General features: G+C 42.2%; 1 long non-coding RNA gene across 1 annotated transcript; it reads right to left on the reverse strand.

The window, feature by feature from the left end:
- Positions 1-398: 398 nt before the first annotated feature.
- Positions 399-22,963, reverse strand: LOC105723787 (uncharacterized). The gene is made up of 4 exons (XR_010345514.1): positions 22,866-22,963; positions 21,749-21,829; positions 1,616-1,889; positions 399-571 (listed from the first exon to the last, which is right to left on the reverse strand). It is a non-coding gene; the product is annotated as an uncharacterized LOC105723787 (long non-coding RNA).
- Positions 22,964-27,336: the final 4,373 nt, after the last annotated feature.

Consider the following 27,336-nt stretch of genomic DNA (forward strand, 5'->3'; position numbering starts at 1 on the left):
CATATATTTGTTACCTTTTTGATTTTCCACCACTCTGCCTTCTAGAGAGCAATGCCAGTCCATGGTCTTAAGGCCCCCCACACAAATTTTCCTCCTTCCTGCAGCCTAGTATTTCAGGGAAAGCAGGTCCCAAGACGAGTGTTTTGCTTCCTTTCCGTCCCAAGATCTCGTTGCAAAAAATCTCGACTCTGGCCCTCATCTCAATTTCCTCACTGCTATTGTGTCAGTATGTTTTGTGAGTATTTTCCCCTCTATACACTTGACCCACAGCATTGTTGAAAACATGGAGAAGGAAAGGTGAATGGATTATAATTTTCCTGGATGGGAGTTTGAGGTTGTAAAGGGATTACTGTTGTTTCTTAATTTCCTAGAGACATAAATTTTTCAGGTACCTGTTATTGTTTTCAGAGTCAAGCTTATTAATGCACCTTTTAACCAATCAATGCTGTTCTGGTTGAATGACACACAGAGAGAGTCAGCACCAACAATCTGGTAGGAGTTGTGCCAACATTGGGGAACTTTAGTGAGAGGGCACCATGGGTTTCAGGATAGTGTCCTAGCTGGGGTCCTCCTGAAATCAGAAGGAGCTGGGATGAGGACTCTACTGAGATGGTTTGCTTGGCAGGTTATCAAGGAGTGAGGAAGCAGGGAAGAAGGAAACACCAGTGCCAGGGTGTGTTGGCGAGGATACTGATGTGGGCTGTGGAGCGCTGTTCCTCCAGGGCTGTCTGCGAAACACTCAGGATGCTGCTGGGAAGTGTCAGCAGGGAGGGAAGGAGGCTCTTGGCTCCCACCTTCCCTCCTTACCTGAGGGCACCCCTCAGGGCTGCTCAGACCCCTTTATGTCTGATTCATGCTTGCACATATAGACTGGAGGAACGTCACCGTAGGAGCGGTGCCCCTCCATGGCACAGAAAGCAGGGCCATGCTGTGCTTGTTTGAGGCAAGATGCTGCTAGCATCAGGGGAGCAGAAGAACCCCCGCCCCACAAACATCCACATCAGTGACAGCCATCGTCTAAGGTGAGGCAGAGAATGACAGTCGGTGACAGTGGCAGTCATGTCTGCTTTACAAATAATATTATGATGTGATTTGTAATAAAATGTATGTGCCCAGTAGTATGGAACATGCTTGTGTTCCTGAAAAGGCAAACTGTCAGTTCTGTTACTGATGTGCCTGGATATGCCCATCGAGGGTGGCTGTGGGCTGGGCTCCATGTCGTCTTCCTGCCAGGGCCGGGCTGATAGGGCAGCGCCTGTCAGATTCATGACCATGATTGCAGGGGGAAGAGTCAGCAAATTGCTCACCGGCCCTCAAAGCTCCCACCCAGGTGTAACACACGTCACTTTTGCTTCCTTGTCATTGGCAAACACCCATCACATGGCCACACCTAAAGAAGGTTAGAAAATACAATCTGGCCTAGTGTGGTGGCTCATGCCAGCAATGCCAGCATGTGGGACGTGGGATGTGGGTGGGGTAGTTCATGCTCTCTAGAAGGTGGCAATTCTACCTTACACTGCCTTTCATAAGGAAGTCATCAGATCCTGAGTGTTTATGACTGGGGAAATGGAGGCAATGCAATACACTTTCCGGGCACTGTGTTCTTGGCATTTACCTGAGGACAACCCTGCTCCTATTTGGCCTGGCTTTGGGCTCCCTTCCTGCTGCATGGTCCCTGTAGGCCATGTTGTCCGTCAGCATAACCTGCACGTGAACCCCAGAGGAAAGGCGTGCTCAGGATGTTGCTGCTTTTCTGGTGCAGAAACAGTTAGATGCCCTTAAACGCACATGCCTTCCCACGTAATGCCTTGGGAACACAGAAATGAGGGTTCAGAATTGCCGCTGGCAGGGGTGCTGCTGGGTTCGCGTTTCTTTATGCAATATGCCATCTGTAGGAGAGAAATTGATTTTTTAAAACAAACAGCTTTGTGTAAAATGTATACATATGTATGGTGCCGTTATTAGGCTTTGCAAACGCCTTTCTCCCTCTGAAGAATTGCCAGCGCGCGGGGCTCCTCCACCGCTGATACGAAGGCACTCATGACGCGTTTGCATGAGGAAAGCAGCAGGAAGTCTGTGGCCCCTTCCACAACCTTCTGAACCCATGAGCTCAGAGAGGGGAAGACCCTGGGCGACCATCTTACCTGAGAGGCATTTAATAGGGTTTTTCCAGGCAGAGAAAGAGCAGTGGCTGCTGTTCTGCTATTGGACAAAGGCAGACATACCCTGAAACATTGATATTGATGTGGGCTTCGGGCCAGGCGCAGTGGCTCATGCCTGTAATCCCAGCACTTTGGGAGGCTGAGGCGGGAGGATGACTTGAGGTCAGGGGTTCGAACCAGCCTGACCAACATGGTAAAACCTTCCTGAAAATACAAAAATTAGCTGGGCGTGGTGCCACCTGCCTGTAATTCCAGCTATTTGGAAGGCTGAGGCAGAAGAATCGCTTGAACCTGGGAGGTAGGCGTTGCAGTGAGCCAAGATCCTGCCACTACACTTCAGCCTGGACAACAAGAGTGAAACTCCACCTGAAAAAAATAAAAAAAAAGATATTGACATAGGCACTTGGGGCATCTGGGATCAAAACAGAAGTGATATCTTAAAGTATTGGGGTCTTCATTGACCATAACCACAACATGGGTTATATGGGATAATGTGGCTGCTTGCAAAAGAGAAGTAGCAGAATCTAAGAGGACCCCTGTGATGGTGACTTTTATATGTCCACTCAGCTAGGCTAGAGTACCCAGTCATTTAATCGAAACAGAATCCAGGTGCACTTGGCAGGTGTTTTGCAGTTGTGGTTGACTTTAAGGAATGCAGATTACTAGGCCTCACCCAATTTGTTGAAGGCCATAAGAACAAACACTGAAGTTTCCCAGAAAGAAAGAAATTCTGCCTCAAGACTGTAGCATCAGCTCCTGCTTGAGTTCCTAGCCTGCTACCAAGCCCTGCAGACTTCAGATTTGCCAGACCCATAGTCCCATAGTCATGTGAGCCAATTTCTTAAAATAAATCTCTCAACATCCATGTATCTATACATAGAAAAATAGAGTATATGTCTTAATAGATATATCTAAATCGATGTCTCTCTCCATAGTCCACACTCATTACTTCAAATCACTTTCCCTGAATATTTATTTCCAGCCCAGGCATCTATCTGATGCTCTCGACCAGGGTCAGCATGCTCTGGCCCTCCAGCCAAATCCAGCCTGTCACTACCTTGGTCAATCAGTTTTACTGGAACACAGCCACATCCAATGGTTTACACATCATCTGCGACTGCTTTCCAGCTGCAACAGTGGAGGTGAGTAGTTGGAACAGAGACTGAACAACCCGCAAAACCAGAAGCATCCTCTCCCTGGCCATTTACAGAGTTTGCTGACCTCTGCTCTAGACCCAAATATCCAGCTTCCCTATGCAATTTACATGGCCTTCCCATGAGACCACAAACCCATATAAGACCAACTACCTTCTTTTTCTTTGTCTCAGGGACAGCATCTCCCTCCACTCATTTGTCCAGACCTGAAACCTTAGAGTGTTCTTTGACTTTCTCTGCATCTCCCCACAAGCCAACACCCAATCCCACATCCAGTCCTACAAATCCCGTCTCCTGAATAGTGCCTGGATGTCTTCCCCAGCACCCTGGCCCTCTCCCTAGGTCTTCTCTAGCTGCCTGTCATAGCCTTCACGGTATCTCCTGGCTCCTTCTCCAGCCTGGTCCCCTCTCATCCTGCCATCAGAGGCTCTACCCCCAAAAAACCAAAACCAAAACCAAAACAAAACAAAACAAAAAACTGAGAGGATCATCTTGTCTCGTTGTAAGAGACTTGGGTGAGACACAGTTTAGAAGTCTAACTTCTCATTGTCCTCTCCGAGGCCATCCCTGAATGGTCTCTCCTCCCTCCTAGGGATCCCCCGCACCCTGTCCAGCGCCGCCCTGTGTTCCAGCTTTGGATCTGCCATGTTCCTGCTGAACTCTGAAATCTGCACCTCCTGCTTCCTCCCTCTGTTCCGCTCTCAGCTCTTGCTTTGTGGGTAGACTCCAAGGGAACCTCAGTCCCTCTGGGGACATTGCTTTCTCTGGGGAACTTCCCATGCTCCTCTAGGTTTGGCTCCTGCCTTGGGCTTTTCTTGTCTAAGATTTTGTACCCCACGTTGTAACTTCCAGTTCTCTGTCTGCGTCCTCCAGTAGTCCATCATCTCCACCAGGGCAGAGTTCATCTGATTGCTTGCTGTGGTACCCACAGGCATTTTTTTAAGTAAATGAAAGAGCAAGGGGATAGGGGTTGGTCCTACCCAGCTTCTGGGAAGCAGAGGGAAGGACTGTTTTCATATCACCAAAGCACAGAGGAGCTCAATTGTTCTTCACGGGAGGAGGTGCCAGGAGAATAAGGAAATAGACAGATGTGGCTTCTGTGCCTGTGGAGAGGCCCAGTAAGTTGAGGGAACTCCCTCTTCCTCCTTCTCCCACTCTGGATTCTTCAGGAGTGGAGAGTCCTCTTTCTGGTCAGATTGACAATCTCTTTGCTCTCCTTCTCCCCTCCTCTTCCCTCCCCTTCACCTTCCCTTCTTCCCCACTTCTCATTTCCCTCTTACTTCTCTGCACTCCCCTGTCCCTTCTCCCCGTCCTCTGATTTTCCCATTCCCTTCCCCCTGTTTCTCACCTCTCTTCTTACTTCTTCCCTTCTTCCCTTCTCCTTTCCCTCTTTTATCCCCCTTTCCCCCTCTACCCCTCTCACAGGTGTGCAGTGCTGAAACCTGTCACCCTACTACTAGGTAACCTTTAGCAGTTTTATCAGCTTTAAGTGATTTAACCCAAGTTGATAAGCTTGTATTAAGTTTACATTAAGCCCTCCCATATGGCAGGCGTGTGTTGAGCCACTGACATGCTGATGATATGTGTTGCCTGATCACATTCACAGTATTCCTTTGAAGTGGGCATTATTATTTATAGATGTGCAAATTGTATCACCTGTGATTCAGTAGGTGCAAGACACTGTGGAGAATGGAAACAAATGATTTAATACGTGGTCTACTGCTCTCAAAGGACATACAACGGAACAGAGGGCTACAAAAGCCCCCCAAAGTCTAAGACAGACTCTAGGAAGCGGGGCATGCCTTAAGCGTGTATCCTACTGCACTCTCCCCACCCTGTTTGCTGTTTGCTTTTTCCTACTCGCATCATGGATCTTGCAGCTTTGACTGCTACATTCTCATCAGAAATCTCCAGCCCCAGCTTCTGCCCTAGATACTTTTGAGAATACTTTGTTTGTTTTTTTGTTTGAGATAGGGTCTCACTCTGTCATCCAGGCTGAAGTTCAGTGGTGTGATCTCGGCTCACTGCAACCTCCTCCCTCAGCTCCAGTGATCCTCCCTCCTCAGCGTCCTAAGTAGCTGGGACCACAGATGTACGTCTCCACGCCCAGCTAAGATTTTGTAGTTTTGGTAGACACAAGGTTTCACCATGTTGCCCAGGCTAGTGTCAAACTCCTGAGCTCAAGTGATCTGCCCACCCTGGCATCCCAAAATGTTGGGATTACAGGTGTGAGCCACTGTGCCCAGCTGGGAATGCATACGATTTTCTCGCCAGTTTCGTGGCATTTCTGTAAGGTATCCCCATTCCTTTTTAGAATGAGGAGTATATTAGAGTCAATAATTGAGTAAAACAGTCATCTAGGCACCCAGAGTACGAGGCATGGCTCTGACACTCTGGGCTGGACTGGAGAAAAGTCCATGCCAGCCACTTGCCAAAGTGTCAAGCTGGTGGTCATTTCACAGCTCCGAGCCCCATTTATATAAGCTGCAGGCACTACTTCTCAGCAGAATGGTCAGAGGATTAAAGAACTGGTCAAGCGCCTGATACTATCTGGCATTTGGTTGGTTTTCAGTTAACATAGTGCCTCTTTTTTTTTTTTGACAGAGTCTTGTTCTGTCACCAGGCTAGAGTGCAGTGGCGTGATCTCAGCTCTGCAACCTCCACGTTCTGGGTGCAAGTGATTCCCCTGCCTCAGCCTCTCGAGTAGCTGGGACTACAGGTGAACACCAACATGCCTGGATAATTTTTTGTATTTTAGTAGAGATAGGGTTTTACCATGTTGGCCAGGGTGGTCTCGAACTCCTAACCTTGTGATCCACCCTCCTTGGCCCCGCAATGTGCTGGGATTATAGGCATAAGCCACTGTGCCCAGCCTAGTGACTCTTTAATAATTAGTCTGTTATGGGTTTTCGTTGAGCCTTCTGTCGGGCAATCCCAGTTAATCAAAGGCACTGCTAAACTGCTAAAGGTGAAGTTAATGAAACCATGATCCATCTGTAGCATTTTGCGCCCTTGCAGCAAACACCTTACTGAGGACAAGCTGACTCTGGGCTATGCTGAGGTAAAAAGCTGCTTTGGGTTTACCCAGTGGATTGCCTCTTGACATCAGACAGATAGACTAAAGGAGCAATTAGCACTGGACACCTCCGCATGGCACTGAGGATGACTTTCAACAAGCTGGCAGCTGCTGCACTCCCATTAGTTAATGTCACCATTCCTGCATTTATTCTGAACAATAATTGCAGTATGTACCACGTGTATTTTTAACTATTCCTCTTTAAAAAAAAAAAGGAAAGAATGTCATTCTCTTTCTACAGAGGCTCAGCTGCAGCACTGCTGCCACAATAAGGAAAATAAATAAATAATAAAGAAATAAAACCCAGAACAATTCTGCCCTAGTCAGTGGCTGAGTGAAACCCCAGGCTCTCAGCCTGAAGGGAAAACGATGCAGCCATGTGTTTGGAACCAGTCTTAGCAGTGCGCAGTGCGTATGTGTAGAGCATGGTGTTCGTGAGGCCACACACATTCCAGGAATAATTGCTCTAGGTTGTTTAGAGTCAATAGTGGTCCTCACATATCCTCTTGGACTCCTGGTTTATTTTTATTTTTATAAGGAGTGAGGGATGCCGGGCACGGTGGCTCATGCTTGTAATCCCAGCACTTTGGGAGGCCAAGGTGGGTGGATCACCTGAGGTTAGAAGTTTGAAACCAGTGTGGCCAACATAGCGAAACCCCATCTCTACTAAAAATACAAGAATTAGCCAGGTGTGGTGGCAGGTGCCTGTAATCCCAGCTACTCAGGAGGCTGAGGCAGGAGAATTACTTGAACCTCAGAGGTGGAGGTTGCAGTGAGTGGAGATTGTGCCACTGCACTCCAGCCTGGGCAACAGAGTGAGACTCCATCTCAAAAAAAAAAAAAAAAAAAAAGGAGTGAGTGAATTGAAGCTATAAGGAAATGGGCATGAAACAGGCAGCTAAAGTTTTGGTGACCTGTTTATTTTTATTTTTATATTACCTGAAACTCTGTATTTTGTAATGTTTTTAGATTTATAGCAAAGTTGCAAACATATCCTTTGCCCAGCTTCCCCTAGTGCTAACATTTTACATAACCATGGTGCAACTATAACAACCAAGAAATTAATACTGGGCTAGTACCCCGAACTAACAGGCTTCATTTGGCTGGTACCTAGTTTTTCACTGATGTCCTCTTGCACGTTACATTTGGTTGTCATATCTATGTAGTCTCTTGTAATCCAAGGGTTTCTTAATCTTTTTCTTTGATTCTTTAAAGAGTTTTGAAGACTACTAGGCAGTTTGTAGAATGTCCCCCTGTTTGAACCTGTCTAATTAGATTGGGGTTATAGATTTTTGAGAAGAATATCATGGAGGCGAAATGTTCTTCTGGTTACATAGTAAGGAGTATGTGATAGCAAGCAAGGTAACTTATCACTGCTGATGTTAATCGCCTGGTCAAGGTAGTGTCCACCTGGTTTCTATATTTTCATTTCTATGCCTCATTCTTTGGAAACAAGTTACTAAGTCCAGCCCAGAATCAAGAGGAAAGGAATTGAGCTCTGCCTTGTGGATATGTGTGTGATACATTATTTGGAATTCTTCTGGAAGGAAGATTTGGGGAGCCTGGCCTTAAAGATGAATCTGTCAGTATATGATTTGGGATCCGTAACTCAACTTCTCTTAGTCTAAGATTTTTGTTCTAAAAAAAGAGAAGTTGTACAAAGATACATTCCATGGTGTGACCATCTTGAATGCCCAGTGCTCAACTTGTTGTTAGTGTTAGGATGACAGATTCTGAAATTAGAAAGATGAAGCTTTAGGTTTCAGGTCCACCAGGACCACCATTTGCACACATGCCTTTAGGTAAGCTTCTTAAACTCTATAACATTCAGATGCCTTGCCTATAAAATGGAGTGAAACCGATACTGAGATATCACCTATATGGCATTTACACAGAGCTTTGTGTGTTAGGGACATACAAGTTCCAGCTGCTATTTTGCACAAATAGCAGCTCAGTAATACAGTAGTCAAAGGCAGTGTTTAATGGTATCCAAAGACTATATAGAATTATTTATCTGCGTATGATATTGAACAGTATTTTAGGACCTTTTGAGCCTTGCTGAAATGTGGTATCTTTAGTAGTAGCATGACAACACTAACCTTAGCCTAACCTCTGAATTTTACACAATTTTGGTTTTGGCAAAATCAACAGAGCCCATTTTGAATGTCAGGTAGAAAATATGGCTTTGGGTCAGCCCAACCACTGAGCAGCAGAACATTTTCATCTATGCTTCAGTTTCTTCTTCTGTCAAATAAGCATGGCTGTTTTATGACTGTTTTATGACTGTTTTATGACTGTTTTAGCTTCCAGCACAGTGACCACCACCTGGTGAACATTCATTCCTGAGCCAAATAAACAGCTGGCCCACCCATCATAAACTGCTTATTACAAAAGAATAGATGGGTACACAGCCATTAACTCTCAGAAGGTGGTGTTGCGCTGAGTCCCTGTTAGGCTTAGTGGAAAAAGCACCAACTTCAAGAGGCCAAAGAAAGGACCCAGGGCCAGCAAATGAGACATGGGGCTTCATTAGGGGCTTATGTGCAGGCAGAGGGAGTCCAGTGGTGGTGGGCCGGGCAGGGAACTGCCTTATGTACAGAAAAGACCCAATGGCAGTGGGTGGAAGAAGATGACCTCACGGCCCAGTGGTGTCAGACTGGGCAGCAAACTCACAGCCACCTGCAAACATCATGCACTTTATACGTGATTTTCACTTGACATCTGACATGGTTGGGCCCTGTGTCCCCACCCAAATCTCACTTTGAATTGTACGCCCATAATTCCTACATGTTGTGAGAGGGACCCAGTGGGAGATAATTGCATTATGAGGCAGTTTCTCCTATACTGTTCTCGTGGTAGGGAATAAGTCTCACAAGATCTGATGGCTTGATAAGGGGGAAACCCATTTCACTTGGCTCACATTCTTTTTCTTGCCACCACCATGTAAGAAGTGCCTTTTGCCTTTCACCATGATTGTGAGGCCTCTCTAGCCATGAGGAACTGTAAGTCCATTAAACCTCTTTCTTACTTAAATTGCCTAGTCTTGGGTGTGTCTTTATCAGCAGTGTGAAAACAGACTAATATCCTCCCTGTAATAATCTCCACTTGGTAACTTTCATTTAACCCCAAACTCAGACCCTTAATCTCCTATATGGAACTGTGTTCCTTGAGCTGGGGCAGTGTGGGGACTCAGATGCTTACCATACATAAGGAACTAATGAATCTCCAGGTTAACCATTCCTGGATTCCCTAGTTTGGAACCCTCATTCAAGTGCATCTGCCATACAGAATCATTGTAAGGGTATGCTTAAATGATTGCTATCAGATATGTTTACCTTATAGGTGGAAAGTATCATGACATCCAGAGTGGATGACATGATGACAGTGGTTTGATTTCAGATAATATAGTCGGTGTGCAAAGTAGGAACAGCCAATGAAGGACCTCAAAGGTGATGATCATTTCCCTGTGAAAAAATGAATAAACATATAAGGGTGACTAATGTTAGGTAATTATTGGAAAAAAGGAAATTATCTAATGAGAATGGCTAAAAGCCTCTATTTCACAAGTTCTTCAGTAACAATAGGCTAAAAATCAGAACTGAAACAACATAGGGAACACTCATGATAAATTGTTTAGTGTAGATACTAACAAGAACATGACATGTACTAGTCCATACTTGCACTGCTATACAGAAGTACCTGAGACTGGGTAATTCACAAAAAAAGAGGTTTGATTGGCTGATGGTTCTGCTGGCTGTCCAGGAAGCATGGCTGGGGAGGCCTCAGGAAACTTAGAATCATGGCAGAAGGTGAAAGGGAAGCAGGCACGCCTTCCATGGCCAGAGCAGGAGGAAGATGAGGGTCGGGAGGCACTACACACTTTTAAATAACCAGATCTCATAATAACTCACTTGTTACCAGGAGAACCACACCAAAGGGGAAGTCTGCCCCCATGATCCAATCACTTCCCACCAGGCCCCTCCTCCAACAATGAGGATTACAGTTTTTTATTTTTATTTATTTATTTATTTATTTAAGACAGAGTCTTGCTCTGTTGCCCAGGCTGGAGTGCAGTGGCACAATCTCAGCTCACTGTAACCTCTGTCTTCCAGGTTCAAGCGATTCTCCTGCCTCAGCCTCCCGAGTAGCTGGGATTATAGGCACACACCACCATGACTGGGCAATTTTTGTATTTTTAGTAGAGACAGGGTTTCACCATATTGGGCAGGCTGGTCTCGAACTCCTGACCTCAAATGATCTGCCCGCCTTGGCCTCCCAAAGTGCTGGGATTGCAGGTGTGAGCCACCGTGTCCTGCTAAGGATGACAATCCGACATGAAATTTGGGTGGGAACACAGATCAAACTAGGTATCGACCTGCATACCATGCTTGGGACTGTGAAAATACATGAGTATGTAGACAGATTCTACAACGGAATGTGTAGAAATGAAAGCACGCTTCTCTGAAGACAAATACAAAGTAATTTGGTAAAAGTTAAACAAACCTTCTATTTTGAGTTTCCAAACAAATCTTCCGAGTTAAGGAAAACAGAAGTAAATGCTATCCAAATTTCTCACTGTTTTGGAATAAATAGTTGGATATTCCTCCTGTACACTTGCTTTACATAAATATTTTCCCAATCTCCCTCTTCCCATATATGCGCCTCAAAACTCCTCTATAAAATTATATACAGTCAACAGAGCTATTTGTAAAACACAAAGAGAAACAATTTCAGGACTCTATACAAGGAGGCAAAGATAAAGCTTTTTTTTTTTTTTTTTCTTTTCATTCTTCAGCAGCTTGTTAGAGTCTCAGAGCCTGTGTTATTGAAACCCCAGGGTGACGAGCATTAAGGTGAATCTATTGCCAAGCTTGAGTCCTTTAATGAGTGCATTGATCAGAGAAGAGAGGCAAGAAAGCAGAGTCCGGTGGCACCTGAATGAATATAAATTTAGCCCCGATTGAAGTTCCTCCACAGTTGGCCTGCTCCATGCTGACAGTATTATCGAGAGGAGAGAAAAGCAATTTTGGTCTTCAGTCTTGATTCTCTTTATGCTGTTGGCAGTTTTTAAGAAGAACAAGTTATGACTATTTTACCCTTAAAAGCAGTAGGAACTTGTCAAAGATTTCCTCCCTGAAAGTGACAATTGAGAATGCATCCACTTGGTGCAGATTTTGAATCTGAAATCAATCCAATGGATTGGAGAAAGAAGTACTTTCAAACCAATGGAATTGGGAAATTGGTCAGGCTGCCTCAGCAGGAAGTGAGCACCCCAGAGAGTGCAAGCAGGAGCAGGCTGGCCAGTTGGCAGGACGTTTCAGAGGGGTTTCAGCATGAACAGGAGGACTGCAGGGAGGTGGAAGGCTTGACACTGGGTTACCTTGAAGATGACACCAGAAGGGAGATGTTAGCCCTCTATCATTCTAGAAAACCAGCCAGCAAAATGATAAGGATCACAGGTTTTTGGAACTAGACAGATGGATTTTGAGATTGTGACTTCTCTCCTGTGTGACATTGAACAACTTACGTTCCCAGTCTTTACATAAAGACTCTGTCTCTTTATTAGTCAAATGGTGATAGAAATATTACCTAACTCATAGGTCTTCCTGGAGAGTTTAAATTAGGTAATGCCTGAATATAGACTAAGTGAATGTGCTTATGATTAGAATTGCCCAGTGATTATCTTCAGACTCAACTTTGTATATTGAGCCCTTTTTGGATGCTTGATATTTTTGCCCCTGTTATTTTACATGAAATCCTCAACCACTTTGGGAGGTATGGCTGTTTAATTCACTTTCCAGAAGAAGACACGGAGGTTCAGAGAGGCTCAGTGACACATTCAAAGGCCACACCACTCCCTCAAGAAACTGTTGGTTGTTTTCTCATATATGACACCTGAGGTGCCCAGCACAATGTCTAGCACATAATAGGAGCTTGATAAAGCGAGGGTCTCTGAGGACTCAACTTCACTCTGCTTCCCCAACTCAGCCCCTTTCCACCATCAGCCCCTCCCTTCCACCCTGCCCTGAGATGCTACCTCCTGCTCATCTGCTTCCCCTACATGTTCGAGCCCCTGACTCTCCTCCCGTCTCCCCCCTTCCTCTCCCTTCAGACTTTGGCACATCAGTGCCTTTTGATTTCTGTAGCCTCTTCAGAAGTATTTTTGACACAAACAATAGTCCCGGCTTTTGCTTTTCCGAGAGGCATCAGCACAATCGCACCAGACACTGGTGACTCATTTTGATCATCGCCTTTAAGCAATTCACTCTGTGAGCCCAGACTTGACAGGCCTCACTGTGCCGTGAAATCTAATACTATTTTTATGCCTTTTAATCTATCTTTTAACAGAGTCCTTGTTTAGAACTCTACGCCCTGGATTCACTGAAAGCACGTTTTTGAGAGTGGTGAGGACAAACTTGGCCTGTCTTAATCAAAGGCTCCAGAGACCCAGTCTGGGGTCTTTACCCAATCCTCAACTCTCCTAATGCCTTCCCCCACTGCTTCCTTTTGTAATGGCCTCAGCGGGAACCTTCCTGGCTGCTTGACAGAGCCGCTGGCTGGCTTCTTCCATCTTAATAACTACCCAGCTCTCCAGAGAAGGAGGTTGTCAAAATGTTTCTAAAGTGCCAGAGTTTCTCCATTGAGTCACTGTCATCAGAAAGTCATTATGGAAATAAATTTTCAGGGTGAATGTCAGGGAAGGGGCTAGTCACTTCCTTCTGAAAGCTTTCCTAGATATCCCCAGGCCAGGCCAAGTTATAGGCTTCTCTCTCGGGTTCTTTAAGAACTGAGTGCCTATCTTTGTGCTTATATTTCATTTAATGTGACAAGTATCCATTAAGGATTTACATGAGGCATTGTATTATATTTGTTTAAATGTCTTTCTTCTGGACTATACCATGAGTTTCTTTGTCTTATTGGTTTAGGGTGGGGACGCAGCATGCTGATCCCAAAACTCACTTCTGTTCTCTGGAGATCCAGACCAAGAGAACTGCACATACAGGAATGAAAGCCAAATGGGAAACAAACACATTTCATTTATAGAATCACTGGGCAAGCAATGTGCATTGGTTACTGCTGGCATTTTTGGGAAAATGGAGCTGAAGAGTGGGATGCAGGCTTGGGTCCTATAGGGATTCTTCCACTTCTCCGTTACCTAACCCTGGGTCCCAAGAGGGATCCCGAGACCCTCAACACTGCCATTAAAGTGGATGAAGGTCAAGCGAGACCCCATGGGGCAAACATGGGAGCAGGAAATGAAAGAGAAGGCGAGGCTCCAGGGCTGGACTTCAGGTTGTAGCCTTTCAGCCAGGAATTAACTCCTCTCAGTGATTTGTGATATTGTCAGGAATGTTTCTTTTTCATTACGGGAAGAATAGAAAGAAATATTTCCTCTTCCCAGACACACCAAGAGTCAATGAAACTTAGGCAGAGAATGCAGAAGGGCTCAAAGCCCATCACAGAAATTAGAGCTGAATGGAGCCTTCAAAGGGTTCAAGTTAGGAAAAGGCAAAAGGCAACATAGACCACATTCTACAACACAGACAACTGTCCACATTCATGGACAGAGGTGTGATCGGAGCCTGAGTGTACTGACTCCTTCTATCCCTTCATCCTGGAGGCTACCAATTTGAGGACATCCCTTATCTGATGATGATCATCCTGCCACTGTGCAAACTATTCTACAGTGAGGAATGAGCTGTGACCTCCTTGAGTGCCTTTCTCCACCTTTAACTTTCAAAATAAAAATGTCTCTTAGGAAGAGGACTTCTCTGAGGGTTGTGGAGGGACCTCTTTTCTTAATAAGCCTTCCTCCCTCAACTTCAGGGTTACTGTTGCAAATTTACTTTCTTGTTCTGCTTCATAGCATACATTTCCCTTCTCTCCACTGCCCAGAGGAAAGCCAAGAAATGGAGTCTGAATGTTACCTTGCAGCCTAGCAGAGAGAGAACTAGCAAGTAAATTCAATGTGATGGGTTCACTTTGGGGTTGGGATTCTAGGCAATAAGTTCATCTGATTGCAGCAGTGGGAGGTATTGGAAAAAGACAGATCAACCTCTGCCATGAAATTCCGTATTTCATGCAGCTGGGAGAATTGGGACTTCAGGGGCATAGCTCAAGCAGAGAACCCAGATATTACATCTCAGGTCCACCTAGGAGGAGACAGAGTTAGGGATGTGTCCCCAGATCCCAAGACATGGAGACCAAGTTCTTCATCCGCAGAGAGTTGAGGCCAAAACAGTGTCATGTATGACCATTCACATTTCCCAAGGTTTCTGCCAGTTACTCACTTGGCCCATGAACACAAGTTGCTGGCCAATGTGCTTAAAAATCCTTCCTTTCTGCTATAGGATGGGGATTAGGTGAAGCTTAGAAGAAATGGCATCTGGGTTGATTCTTGAAGAATAGACAGAAGTTCAGGCTCGCTGGTAGAAACAAAGTTCCTTCAAAGCAGAGCAGTTGCCCAAACATAACACAGAGGTAGGAAGCGTCATGGCAGATTTGGTACCGCGAATGTTTCTGCATGGCTACAGTTCATGGTCTGGTAAAGGAGATGAGACTGGAAGGGTAATCAGAGACTAGACCAGCAGGTCCTTCCATGCCACTCCAAGTTGGCGTGTTTTTCTGAAAGCATTTAGAAGCTACCAACTGTTTAAATAACGGTCAGTTTTCACTTCCAACCATAATGAAGTAACAGGGACTGAACTTATCCTCCCATGGACGAAATATATGAAATAACAGTATTCATGCACTAGAAAACAGGCAGTGCAGGGCAGTAATCCTTGAGGAAAAAAATAACAAATGGGGCAAGTTCTAGGAATATTTCTCTATTTTGCCTGGAAAGAGTTTCCAGGCTGCAGTGCAAGAAGCAGCAGCTCAAACTGAGTCCGGTAGTCTCCCCAAGTTTAGAAGGCAGGACTGAGAATTTAGGGAGGCCAGTGTGGCTGGGGTTCTCTCAGCGGTGTTCCTGAGGGGAGCAAGCTTCACAGAAAAAGAGCTTTGGAGTTTTGTGGAAAAGTCCTTTCTGAGTCCTTAGCTGAGTACCAATCAGCACATGCACTAAAGAAAGCTACCTGAGGCCAGGCGGGGGAAAAAAGAACAAACAAACAAACAAACAAAACAAAACAAAAAAAACACCAGGAAGGAGTAGATAGAAAAATTTCTGGAGCCACACAGGACTGGGAATAATTGGTGTTCCTGACAGCCATTATAGGATACCTCATATGGCACAGGGTATCAGGTTGAATATTCAAAAGGGTATTGTCTCATTGATGGGGACAGATTAGTTTGCGTCTGCCTAGCAAAACATAGAAACAGGACTTGAGAGGATCAGTTTGTTCCCAACTACCTTAACTGGACCCAAGAACAAATCTGAAGAATACTTATAGGAATACAGAAAAAAATGTAACACCCTAAAATTAAAAGTCACCAATATCTAGCATCCTACCAAACAGCCTAGATACTCAAAGAAGAAAAATATAACCCATAATAAAGATTTAAAAATCAATCCATAGAAACAGACATTAAATGGCACAGATAATTGGTAGACATAGAAATTAAAACAGCTATTAGCAATACATTTTGTATATTCAAGAAGATAGAGGAAAACATGAGCATGTTAAATAGACATGTAAAAGCTATGAAAATGATCCAAATCAGACTTCTAGAGATAAAAAACATCTGAGATGTAAAATACACGAGATGGTACTAACAGCTAATTAGAGGCTACAGAGGAAAAGACTAGTGAGTTTGAAAAAAAAATAGTGGTAGAAAACGTTTAAAATAAAACAAAAAAATACTAAAAATAAAATGAACACCAATATGCATTATCCCATCAGTGTGCCATTGGGTAGTTTCCCAAGGTCTAAGATATGTGTAATTGGAGTCCCAGAGAAAAAGGGGAAGACAACAATATTCAAAGAATTATGTTCAGAATTTTTCCAAATCTGATAAATACCATAAACCCCTATATCCAAGAAGCCCAGAGAACTCAAAGCTGAAGAAACTTGAAGAAAATGACACCAGTGCACACTGTAATCAATTTTCTTAAAAATGATATAAAGGGAATATCATCAAAGCATCCAGAAAAAGTAAATGCATTGTGTGCAGAGGAACAACAATGAGAATGATGACATACTTTTTGTTGGCAGCAAAGCAAACAGAAGAAGATGGGGCAATATTTTAAAAATACTTAACAACAACAACAACAACAAAACACCTAGAATTCTATACTCAGCAAAAACATCTTTCAAAAATGAAGATCAAATGCAGACAAATAGAGGAGATTTGGGTTTAGAGATAGAATTGAGAAGGGTCACTCTGTTCACAGGATAATGAATAGTTGGGTAGGAAAGACTCAAAGGAAGAGAATATTTTAATGATCTCAACATCAGATGATGCGAGCCTAAGTTAAGACAGTTATTGTAGAAATAATGAAAGAGATGAGTTGGAGAGATATTGATTCTTGTCTGCCTAGAAAATATCTGCTCGTTCTTCAAAGCCTATTTTGAAAAGCAGAAACTGTGACTTCTTCATCTCTGATTCCACAGGACATAGAGTAAGCACACTGGTGGCTCTTAGGAAATACCATTTCAATTCTAGTCACCTTTCTTTGGGCTGACTCTTGTCTACACCACTCAGGTTTACTAGATAATTGCTTCTTGAAATCATGTTGGCCATATATTTTATAAATAACTGTAATAAAACTGAAATTATTAAGTTTGAAATGCAATGGTTTGTTTTGAAGTCTTGCCCTGTAGTAAATGTCATAAGATGTACTTGCCAATCTTTTCTTTTAGTTTTCTGTGTTTTCCTCTACAAAACAATCTGAATTTATTAAAAAATGCTAATTAAATTGGATAGTAGAATAGACTTAAAAATAAGCAAGATTCAAAAATCTAAATTAATTTTCAGTTTGTAGTATATATTTCAAAATGAAGTAAGTCCATGCTTTTTTGATAATAAAAACTCCTGCCAGTTAGTTAGCAAACGTAACACTACTGAATTAAAATTATTATAGTAGCAATCAGATTATTCTTTCTGGACTAAGGATGACTATTAATACATTAATGTAATTGTTCAACAAAAAGAATAAAATTATTACTAGTAGATAATTACTAGTAATACTTTTATTACTAGTAATATCCTTGAAGATTCTGCTCAAATGCCCCCATACCTTTCCCTGATTCCTCTAGGTAGAGACAAATACTTATTACTCTTGCTTCTATTATATTGTGTACATATTTTTGTGTTTTTCCTCAGCTTGAACTCTCTTCTCGAATCCCCTAGTGAGCTACTACTCATTTTATTTTTAGTTTGGAAGTTCCTTTTTCCAAAAAGCCTTCCTTGAATTCTCATGCCTGTGCGGATGTTCCTTCTTTGTCTCTCATTGACCTAGATACTTCCCCTAGTAGAGGTGTTACTCAGCTTTGTAATTCCCTCTCTATGTGCCTGCCCCTTCTCTCCACACTGCAAATATGATGAGGGAGGAAACCATATTTCTCACGGTCACATGGATCGCAATGCCTATTAGAATTCCTGCTTCATTTTGAATGAATACATGTGTCTAAATCATCCTAGATCCTCAGTTACTAATGTACACAGTACTTGGCACACAATAGTTGTTCAACAAGTAAGTATTGGTTAGACTTATTTAATGCATAGTCCTTGCTTATAGAGTCTGGTGAAAGACATACATACATAATAGACCACAATACATTAAGAATGTGCTAAACACTAAAAGAAGAATTCATTCTATTTGGAACGTTTGGAAGTATAGTAGAAGATTGATGTTCTTAACAAATGGACATGATGGTTAAAGAGGGAACTTTTGGCAGACAAAACATCACGGCCCAGCAGTATAACTTGCAGTGCAATGTATTGTGAGGACTGGTGAGCAGTTCTGTGTGATCACAGCATAGACTGCTCCAATGCAGGCTGGAATTGGATGAGGAAGCTGTAGGAGCTGGGGCTGGGTTAGCTCCTATTTTAACCACTTCTTGTGCAAAAGAGTTGTCTGGATGCATAAGAAAATCTTGGAAAGAAATATATATTTAGTGTTAACTTGTGTAGGAGCCTTTGTATATATTATTTTATTTAATACAATAATCTTATGAGAGATTATACATTTTGTAGAGGGGGAAACTGAGGCTCAGAAAGTTAAAAGAAGTTGCCCAAGTTGACCCAGTTAAGTGGTAGTAAGTAGAGCCGGGATTTGAGACAGGCCTATCTGAATGAGAGACCTTCCACTTTGTTTTAAACAATCATTTGCTCCCTTGCCTGTGTCTTTTCACCCATATCCTTGAGTGAGATATGTACAAAATTTTGGGTAAAATCAATAACAATGTTTATAGAGTTATAACTATGTAAATATAGGAGGTCCCTGCTAAACTAAGTAGTGCACAGTAACATCAACTTTCTCCTTCAGATTTTTGTTTTACCAGGAGTTAATAATTGCCTTGATTTTCTGTTGTTTATTTTTTACTTGTCTATTGTTATCTTTTTTAGTGTTTCCACTTTATGTCATATGCCTATAAATAGCTGTTCAAATAATTACCACAGTTATAAGCATTCAGTTTTATTTATTTTTTTTATTGAGATCGAGTCTTGCTCTGTTGCCCAGGCTGGAGTTCAGTGGCATGATCTTGGCTCACTGCAACCTCCACCTCCTGGGTTCAAGTGATTCTCTGGCATCAGCCTCATGAATAGCTGGGATTACAGGTGCCCACCACCATGCCCAGCTAATTTTTGTATTTTTAGTAGAGATGGGGTTTAGAGACAGGGTCTCACTCTGTCACTCAGCTAGTTTTTGTGTTTTTTTGATAAAGGCAGAGTTTCACCATATTGGCCAGGCTGGTCTTAACCTCTTTACCTCGGATGATCCACCTGCCTCAGCCTCCCAAAGTGCTGGAATTACAGGCATGAGCCACTGTGCCTGGCTCAGTTTAATTTTTATGGTACTTAAAACCTGCCTCCTGCATCATGTTTTTCATTGAGTCTCCATAAATCACTTTTTCAGCCACTCTGGGGTCTCCCTTTGCTCACGTTGCTCTCATCAGTTGGATCCTCTGTCTCTTGGCTCCTCGGTCTCCCTTTTCTCTTTCTTCATCTCAGTAAGTGCCTCCTTTAGTACTTCCTAAGAAAGGAAACATAAAAGGCCATTTTAAATTTATCATTACCATTATCATTATTATAGTGTTGGCAAGTCTGAAACTGTTCTCATTTTCTTGGAGTTGATTGATAATATATTTCCAGGTTGGTAATCCATACCATGGATTGGCTCACCCAACAATCATTTCATCCTGCCTTTTCTGTGTTTTCCTATAATTTAGAGTCTGAGAAATTAAAAATACATTTCACAAGCTTCTAGTCATCATGCAGTAGCTGGTACTGGATTATCTCTCCTGCTGTAAACAAATATAAAACTGGATAAAATATGAGGTAACTATTGTCAGGCAGTGGGCAGTAGGTAATACAAATCTGCAATTCTTGAGAGAAGGGAAACTTCTGAGATGAATCTTGTGAATATCCACCTCTGTGCTTAGAACAATTTCCTGGTTGCAGCACAATCAGCTGGAGTTGAAACAGAGAGCATGGCCCCAGTGAGCTGATGAAACAGAGATCACAGTTCAGAATTATGGGCTTGAGGCAGATGGAATCCTGAGAGTGGGCCTTGAGTAGAGGAACCTCTATGGAAAGGGGATTCCATACATCGATGGAGAATTCCTGAGATTCTCTGGCTGAATTTTAGTTGTGCACGTACAGGATAAGTCATCCAAGCCTTACCGTATACTATGCTGTTCAAAGCAGAACACAGATACTAGAAGTCAAGCGGTTCTTGAATGGAGAATTGCAAGGAAAGTTGGAATTCTTGCCCTGTCAGAATGGAGGCATCTCTTTAATTCATCATTAATACCCTAGCATCTAGCTGAGACTCCAGAAAGCTTGTGTCTTAAGAATAAAGATAATACCATGGACCTGGCCTAACCAAGTCACAGAAAAGATCCCTAGAAAATAATGAGTTTAATGTTTGGTCCCCCCGAGTAAGAGAGGCTTGGAAAATACCTTGAGCTTTTCATAGACTTAAATGAACAAAGTTAAACCAAGCATTTAAAAGTTCAAGTGATCAACCAGTAATTAAACGACTTGTTAATTTGAAAGCACAATACTGAAGACAGTCTCTTCAGTGTCTTTTCTACAACATTCAGTATTCAACACAAATGTCAGTAAATAACAAAGAAATAGAAACATAAGATTTGAAAATTAATCTTGTAAAGATGTTTAAATAAAGAAAAATATGATTTTAATTAGTGAGCAGATGAAAAAATCCAACAGAAAAAAAAATGTAGGTTATAAAATTAAATAGGAATTCTAGAATTAAAACAAATGAACAGAAATAAAAAGTTGACTGAACAGGTCTAGTAGAAGATTGGAAATGGCAGAAGAAAAAGTCAATGAACTTGATCATAGATAATAGAAATTGCCTAATTTGAAAGAAAGAAGGAAAAAAGATTGAATAAAGTTTAAAAGAACCCCAGGGCTCTGTGTGAAAACAGTAAAGAGTCTAACATATCAGCACTAACAGAGAAGCTAGTGAACAAAAAGCAAAGAAAATATTTGGTCTGCCATGGTGGTTCACACCTGTAATCCCAGCACTTTGGGAGGCCGCGGCGGGGTGAGGTCAAAAGTTCAGGGCCAGCCTGGCCAACATGGTGAAACCCTGTCTCTACTAAAAACAAAAAAAAAATTAGCTGAACATGGTGGCACATGTCTGTAGTCCCAGCTACTCAAGAGACTGAGGGAGGAGAATCACTTGAACCCAGTAGGTGGAGGTTGAAGTGAGCTAAGATCACACCACTGCACTCCAGCCTGGGCAACAGCATGAAATTCTGTCTCAAAAACAAACATATATATATATAATATACATTTGAAGAAATTATAGTTTCTAATTCCCTACGTTTGATGATTTATAGATCCAAGCAGTTAAGCAAACATCAAACGTATAGATCCAAGCAGTTAAGCAAACATATTTATCAAAATGATAAACATGAGGAGTTTCATCTCCAGTAGTAAGATAGTCGAATGGTTGAGAACCAGAGGTAAGAGGAACACCATGAAAGAAGCCAGAACAAACAGACAAATTACATGTAGGGGACAAGCGTAAGAATTATTGCTGACTTGTTATCAGAAACAGTGGAGGCCAGAAGATTATGGAATAACATCTTTGATGTGCTGAATGAAAAAAGCAATAACCAAACCAACTGTCAATACAGAATTCTGTACTGCACAAAAAAATCCTTCGAACAAGGATGCAATAAAAGCATTTTAACTTAAATTAAAATTTAGTGATTTTTTACATCCATCAGACTTGTAGTATGAGAAATGCTAAAGCAAGTCCTTCAGGTCAAAGAGATGTGCTACTCTATAGAAGTTCAAGTCTACAAGAGAAAATAAAAGCACCAGAGATAGTAAATAAGTAGGTAAATATAAAAAACTGTTTTCTTATTTCTTGTAACTCACATAAAACACAACTATTTAAAGCACAAACAAAAACACTAAAAAGTGGGGTATATGATGCTTATAAAAGACATTACAATTATATCCTGAATTTAGTTATTAAGGAATAAGAAGACAAATTGGTTTGCTCATCCTAAAAGACAAATGACGTGGAATTTTCTTGCTTGCTTGCTTTCTTGCTTTCTTGTTTTCTTTTTCTTTTTTTAAGATAGAATCTTCCTCTGTCACCCAGACTGGAGTGCAGTGGCACAATCTCGGCTCACTGCAACTTCCATCTCCCAGGTTCAAGTGATTCTTCTGTCTCAGCCTCCCGAGTAGCTGAGACTACAGGCGAGCACCACCATGCTCGGGTAATTTTTGTATTTTTAGTAGAGACAGGGTTTCACCATATTGGCCAGGCTAGTCTCGAACTCCTGACCTCATGATCTGCCTGCCTCAGCCTCCTAAAGTGCTGGGATTATAGGTGTGAGCCACCGCGCCTGGTCCTGATGTGGAATTTTCAGAAAGACCAATGTCTTGAAAATCCATAAAAGTAAGAGAACTGTTTTAGATTAAAGGAGACTAAAAAGACGTGAGAATCAAACGCAACTCATGAATCTTAATTGGATCATGGCTCAAATACACAGATACGTGCACGTGCGCATATGCATGCAGATGCAGCATAAACAAGACTTAATTGGGATGATTAACGGAATTTGATTTGAATATGGACAACATGTCAGATAATATTATTGTTTTACATAATTATCCAGTGTGATCATCGCACTGTGGTTATGTAGGAAAACATCTAGTTGTTAAACATCATATTACTTTGTAATTAGTGGTCAAAATGCCATGATTGGTGATTACAACTTGCCTTCAAATGGTTTGGGGGGAAAAAGGAAAGCAAAATAATAGAAATTGCTGTCACAGCTATAGGAACTCACTGCTCCAATTTCCTTTTAAGGAAGCACTTGCCAGTCAGTTGCAGAGTGTAGTCAGCTGGAAGTTTCTAGTCATTAGGACCTTCGGGATCCAGTTCTGCTTTTGAGCTGAGGCCACACTCTTTCCCAGCAGCGCCCAGCCAGTGACTGATCCATGCACGATACCAGATGCCCAGTGGGAAATCTTTGCTCTGGAGGTCCCTGTTAGGTTGGCTGAGACCTTGTTAGATCCTTATTACACTCCGAGAGGCTCCCTGCCGGTGCTGCTTCCATTCCCTCGATATCTTATAGACTCTCCTCTGGCGTCCTAACTCAGTCTCATCATTAGTGTCCTCCCAACTGGATAATTGCTGACTCTAATTGAGGACTTTATATATGTGCATTATCTTACTCTTTCAACGTTAGTATGGGTTTGAAATTTTCACAATAATAAAAAGTTAAAAGCCATAAAACAAGAAGACGTACTTCTATGTAGCTAGGGTTTCTAAGTAACTCCAGTTTTATTGATCAGAATTACTCATGTGAACCTTGGAATGGGATGGAAGTTAACTGTGTGATAATCCATTTCTAATAGAATGGATAGCAGAGACAGGGAGGCTATTTTGGTCAAAAGTTCCCTTATTTGATAATTCCCTATAGTGATGGCAGCAACTTTTCCATCTTAACAAGAGCAATGTCTTTCTGAGGGCCGAGAATTATTCTAGAAGCTCAGCCTAGAGCTTGTTTTCCAGATGTTACATCATATTTAAAAAATCTACACAATATCCTAGAAGTAAATCTCTTTCTGTTCTAGCAGCTTGCATGGTTTCTGTTGTCTTCAATAGAACCTTAGCCAATATGCAGGTAGGAATCCGTTTTTTCTCATATAGGTATCTAAGAATTTTTTCTCTTATTTTCTAGGTAACAATGTTGCGTTTGAAAAGAACACTGTTGTTTTTCCTCCAGTTTCATTATATGTTTTCCTCTATAAAAACTTTTAGAATCATGTCGTTATCACTTGTAATTTTGAAATTTCATAAGGCAACTTCTTATTCATTATGTTGAGAGCTCAGTGGGCCCTTTAATTTATTATACTTGTTATTGGATGTGCACACCTTTCAAGTACAGAAATTTCCATGTCTTAAATCTTTGACAATTTCACCCAGATGGAGTTTCACTCGTGTTGCCCAGGTTGGAGTACAATGGTGCAATCTGCACCCTCTACCCCCAAGATTCAAGCAGCTCTCCTGTCTCAGCCTTCTGAGTAGCTGGGATTATAGGCGCCTGCCACTACACCCAGCTAATTATTGATATTTTTAGCAGAGATGAGATTTCACCATGTTGGCCCAGCTGGTGTCGAACTCCTGACCTCAGGTGATCTGCCCACCTCAGCCTCCCAAAGTGCTAGAATTATGAGCGTGAGCCACCGTGCCCAGCCCACCTTATTCTTTTCTTAGCTCTTCTGGGAAGATCACATATCGAACCTCTTGGTTTAATCTTCTAAATTTTTGTTTTTTCTTTTAGTCATTTTTCCTCCTTTTTTTCTTTTTAATACTTTCTGAGAGTTTTTTGTTTTGTTTTGTTTAAAACTTTCAGGTTTTCTATGCTTTTTTCTAGATTTTATTTTTTCTTCTTTTCTTGTTTAATTGCTGAAAACATTTTTTTGTTTTGTTTTTTTGTTTCTTTTTTGTTGCTACCTATATTTTTTTAGACAGATATTCTATCTTATTCTTTTGGAGATAAAAATGAATTTTAGAAAAGTTTTCTTTCATCTCCTGCATTAGCTTCATTTCTTCTGATTCTCTCCTCCCACTGCTTGTTTTTGTCTGTCTTTTCCAATTTGGAAACTTTCTTCAATGATTTATGATTTCTGGTTTGCAAGTCCCCAGTATGAAGTCAGTAAATTATGAAAAAGATTATTGTGAGCTATTTATGGGCAGACGGAACTTATGGGTTATTGGGTTTCATTTCAGGAGGACTATGTGTGAGTTGACTTTTTCACTGAGTGAAACTGAAATGCTAGTGATCTGATAATTTCTAGTTTCTTAGTAACAGAACTAAGAATTAGGAATATTAACTTTTCTGTGCCTCAGTTTGCTCATAGAAACAATGGTAATAATAATAATAGTACTTATCATTTAAGATGAAGATAAAATGAATGAACGAATGTGAAATGCACAGAGTCAAGTCCTACAGTAGTTCCCCCTCCTCTGAGGCTTTATTTTTTGTGGTCTCAGTTACCCTTGGTCAACTGCAGTCATAAAATATTAAATGGAAAATTTCAAAAACAAACAATTCCTGTTTTAAACTGTGCACCGTTCTGAGTAGAGTGAGGAAATCTCGCACTGCCCCACTCTGTTCCAACTTGGACATGACTCATTCTGCCCTGAGTCTCCCCACTACCCATCACTGAGTCACTTCGGAGCTGTCTCAGCTACCAGATTAACTGTCGCAGTATCGCCATGCTTGTGTTCAAGTCACCATTACTTTACTTAATAATTGCCCTAGAGTGCAAGAGTAGTGATGCTGGAAATTCACATATGCCAAAGAGAAGTTGTAAAGTGATTTTTAAGTAAAAAGATAACCCTGGTATTCCTTGGTTAGGGTTTGGTAGCATCTGTAGTTTCAAGCATCCACTGGGGGGATTAGAATGCATACCCCATAAATAAAGGAGGATTATTACACATAAATAATTTCATCATCATCATCATCATTCTTGTTGCAGTGTTGTTTCTTACTAGAAAAATCCTTCAATATGCTCCTGGGTGGTATAAACTTGGTTGGTGGTATTCTGAGAACATGGCAGGAGTGGTCTCATCAAATCCTCCTCATTCTGTTTGATCCCTTATCACTCCTTTCCACTGTGCTGGTGTCTTGAGTCTGAGAACTCTTCAGTTCAATTTGTGTGGAAGATAAGCCTCTGATCTGTGTATGCCCTGTGCACGCACCGGTGTGTCTGGTTGCCTGACTGGACGGGGTCAGTAGGTATTGGATGAACGAGAGTCTACCTGCTTTGCATACAGACTTCCAGCCAATTCCATTTCCAGCCTCAGCCTCGCTCCTTCCTTTCTAAGTACCCGGCGCTCTGCATGAAGGCCTTTCGGAGCTTCTGCAGGGTGATTTGACTCATTTCTCATTGCTCTGTTCTACTGCTGCTGTATCTGTTTTTCTACTTTTCATCTCCCTTTCTTTTCAATTACCTGAAGTCAATAATCATCTTATTTCACATGAATCCTGAAGGAATTACATGAGCTTGCACCGGTGAGAAGCCTGGCATTGTGCTTGTCACATAGATCATTGATAATAGATGGGGTCTATTTTCCTCTCCTCCCATCTCCCCTCCTTCTCCTCCTCTTCCTGTCTTCCTTCTTTCTCTCCTTTTTATCTTTCCTCCTCCCCAGCATTATGCATTCATACACTTCAACTACCCCAGGCTGCTTTCAGGACAGCAGTTTGTAATTACTGCAGCATGGTGTATAGTGTCTGTGGCAAATTTATTTCCTCTCATATTTCTTGTAAGTGTTGCTGATGCAGAATGAATGCCTCAGCTCACTCAGAAGCAAACAAATGGGATGGAAAACATGCTGGTAATAATGCTGGATCATGAGGCATGTACTCTTAAAAAAATTGTTCTCTTCTTTGTCTAAACTGTGCAGCCCATTAGAGGCTTGTCGGGGGCGATAACAATCTGTCCTCTCCCAGAGGTCTGTTTTTCCTGGAAAGGCTTGGTCCTGGGCTGAAAGGGAAGATGGGAGGATTAGAGCGCTGACCTTAGTCAATGGTCTTCTTCTACAAAGTGCATTAGAAATGGAAAGGATCTTAGAAAGGATTGAATTTGTAGGGAGGGAGGCTGGGATCGGGAGATTGGACTTGACTTCTTTCAAGGCCAAAGCAGTTCATGGTGAGCTTGGACTAGAATCTGGGTCACACCTGGTCCAGGTTTCTTCTGGGTTCAAGAAACAGCCCATTCCTGTTCCCTTTCCTTCATCTTCAGCCATTGATTGATAGTTCCTAGAAACTAGCCAATTGGTTTTGGTTCTGTTTATCTTTTAAATTCATTAGCTTGGCCAATATTTATGGTGAATTTCATGGTGCCAGGCATCTTTCTGGGCACTGGAGACACAGATGAACAGGACTCTGTCTCTCTTCTCAAATTGCTCCCAGGTGGTCAGAAGGCTGACACTGGCCAGAGGCATTTTCAATTCTGTGTGGTTGGTGTCAGAACACAGGGTAGGCTGGAGGCAACAGGGAAAAAGACCCTGGGCCTTTTCCAGGGCTTCTGAGAGTTTCTGGGAAAGGCTCTGCTTAAACTAAATTTTAAGGAGAAAAGAGAATAGAGCTTTTCAAAAAAGAATCAAGAAAGAAGAGAGAGAGGAAGCCAGTCCTGGTGGGAAAATAACTTGTGTGTGATGGTAGAGTAGGTAGCCTGGGCCCAAAGGCCAAGCCCTCTCCTCTTGACCACACAGCCTTCTGGGCTAAAGGCCATGCTGGTCTGGGGATGAGGGTACTTCTCAGGGCAAGGGTAT

The sequence above is a fragment of the Aotus nancymaae genome, unplaced genomic scaffold (genome assembly GCF_030222135.1).
Source record: "Aotus nancymaae isolate 86718 unplaced genomic scaffold, 86718_ANA_hifiasm-v0.15.2.pri h1tg000036l, whole genome shotgun sequence".
In the NCBI taxonomy this organism is placed as follows: domain Eukaryota; kingdom Metazoa; phylum Chordata; class Mammalia; order Primates; family Aotidae; genus Aotus; species Aotus nancymaae.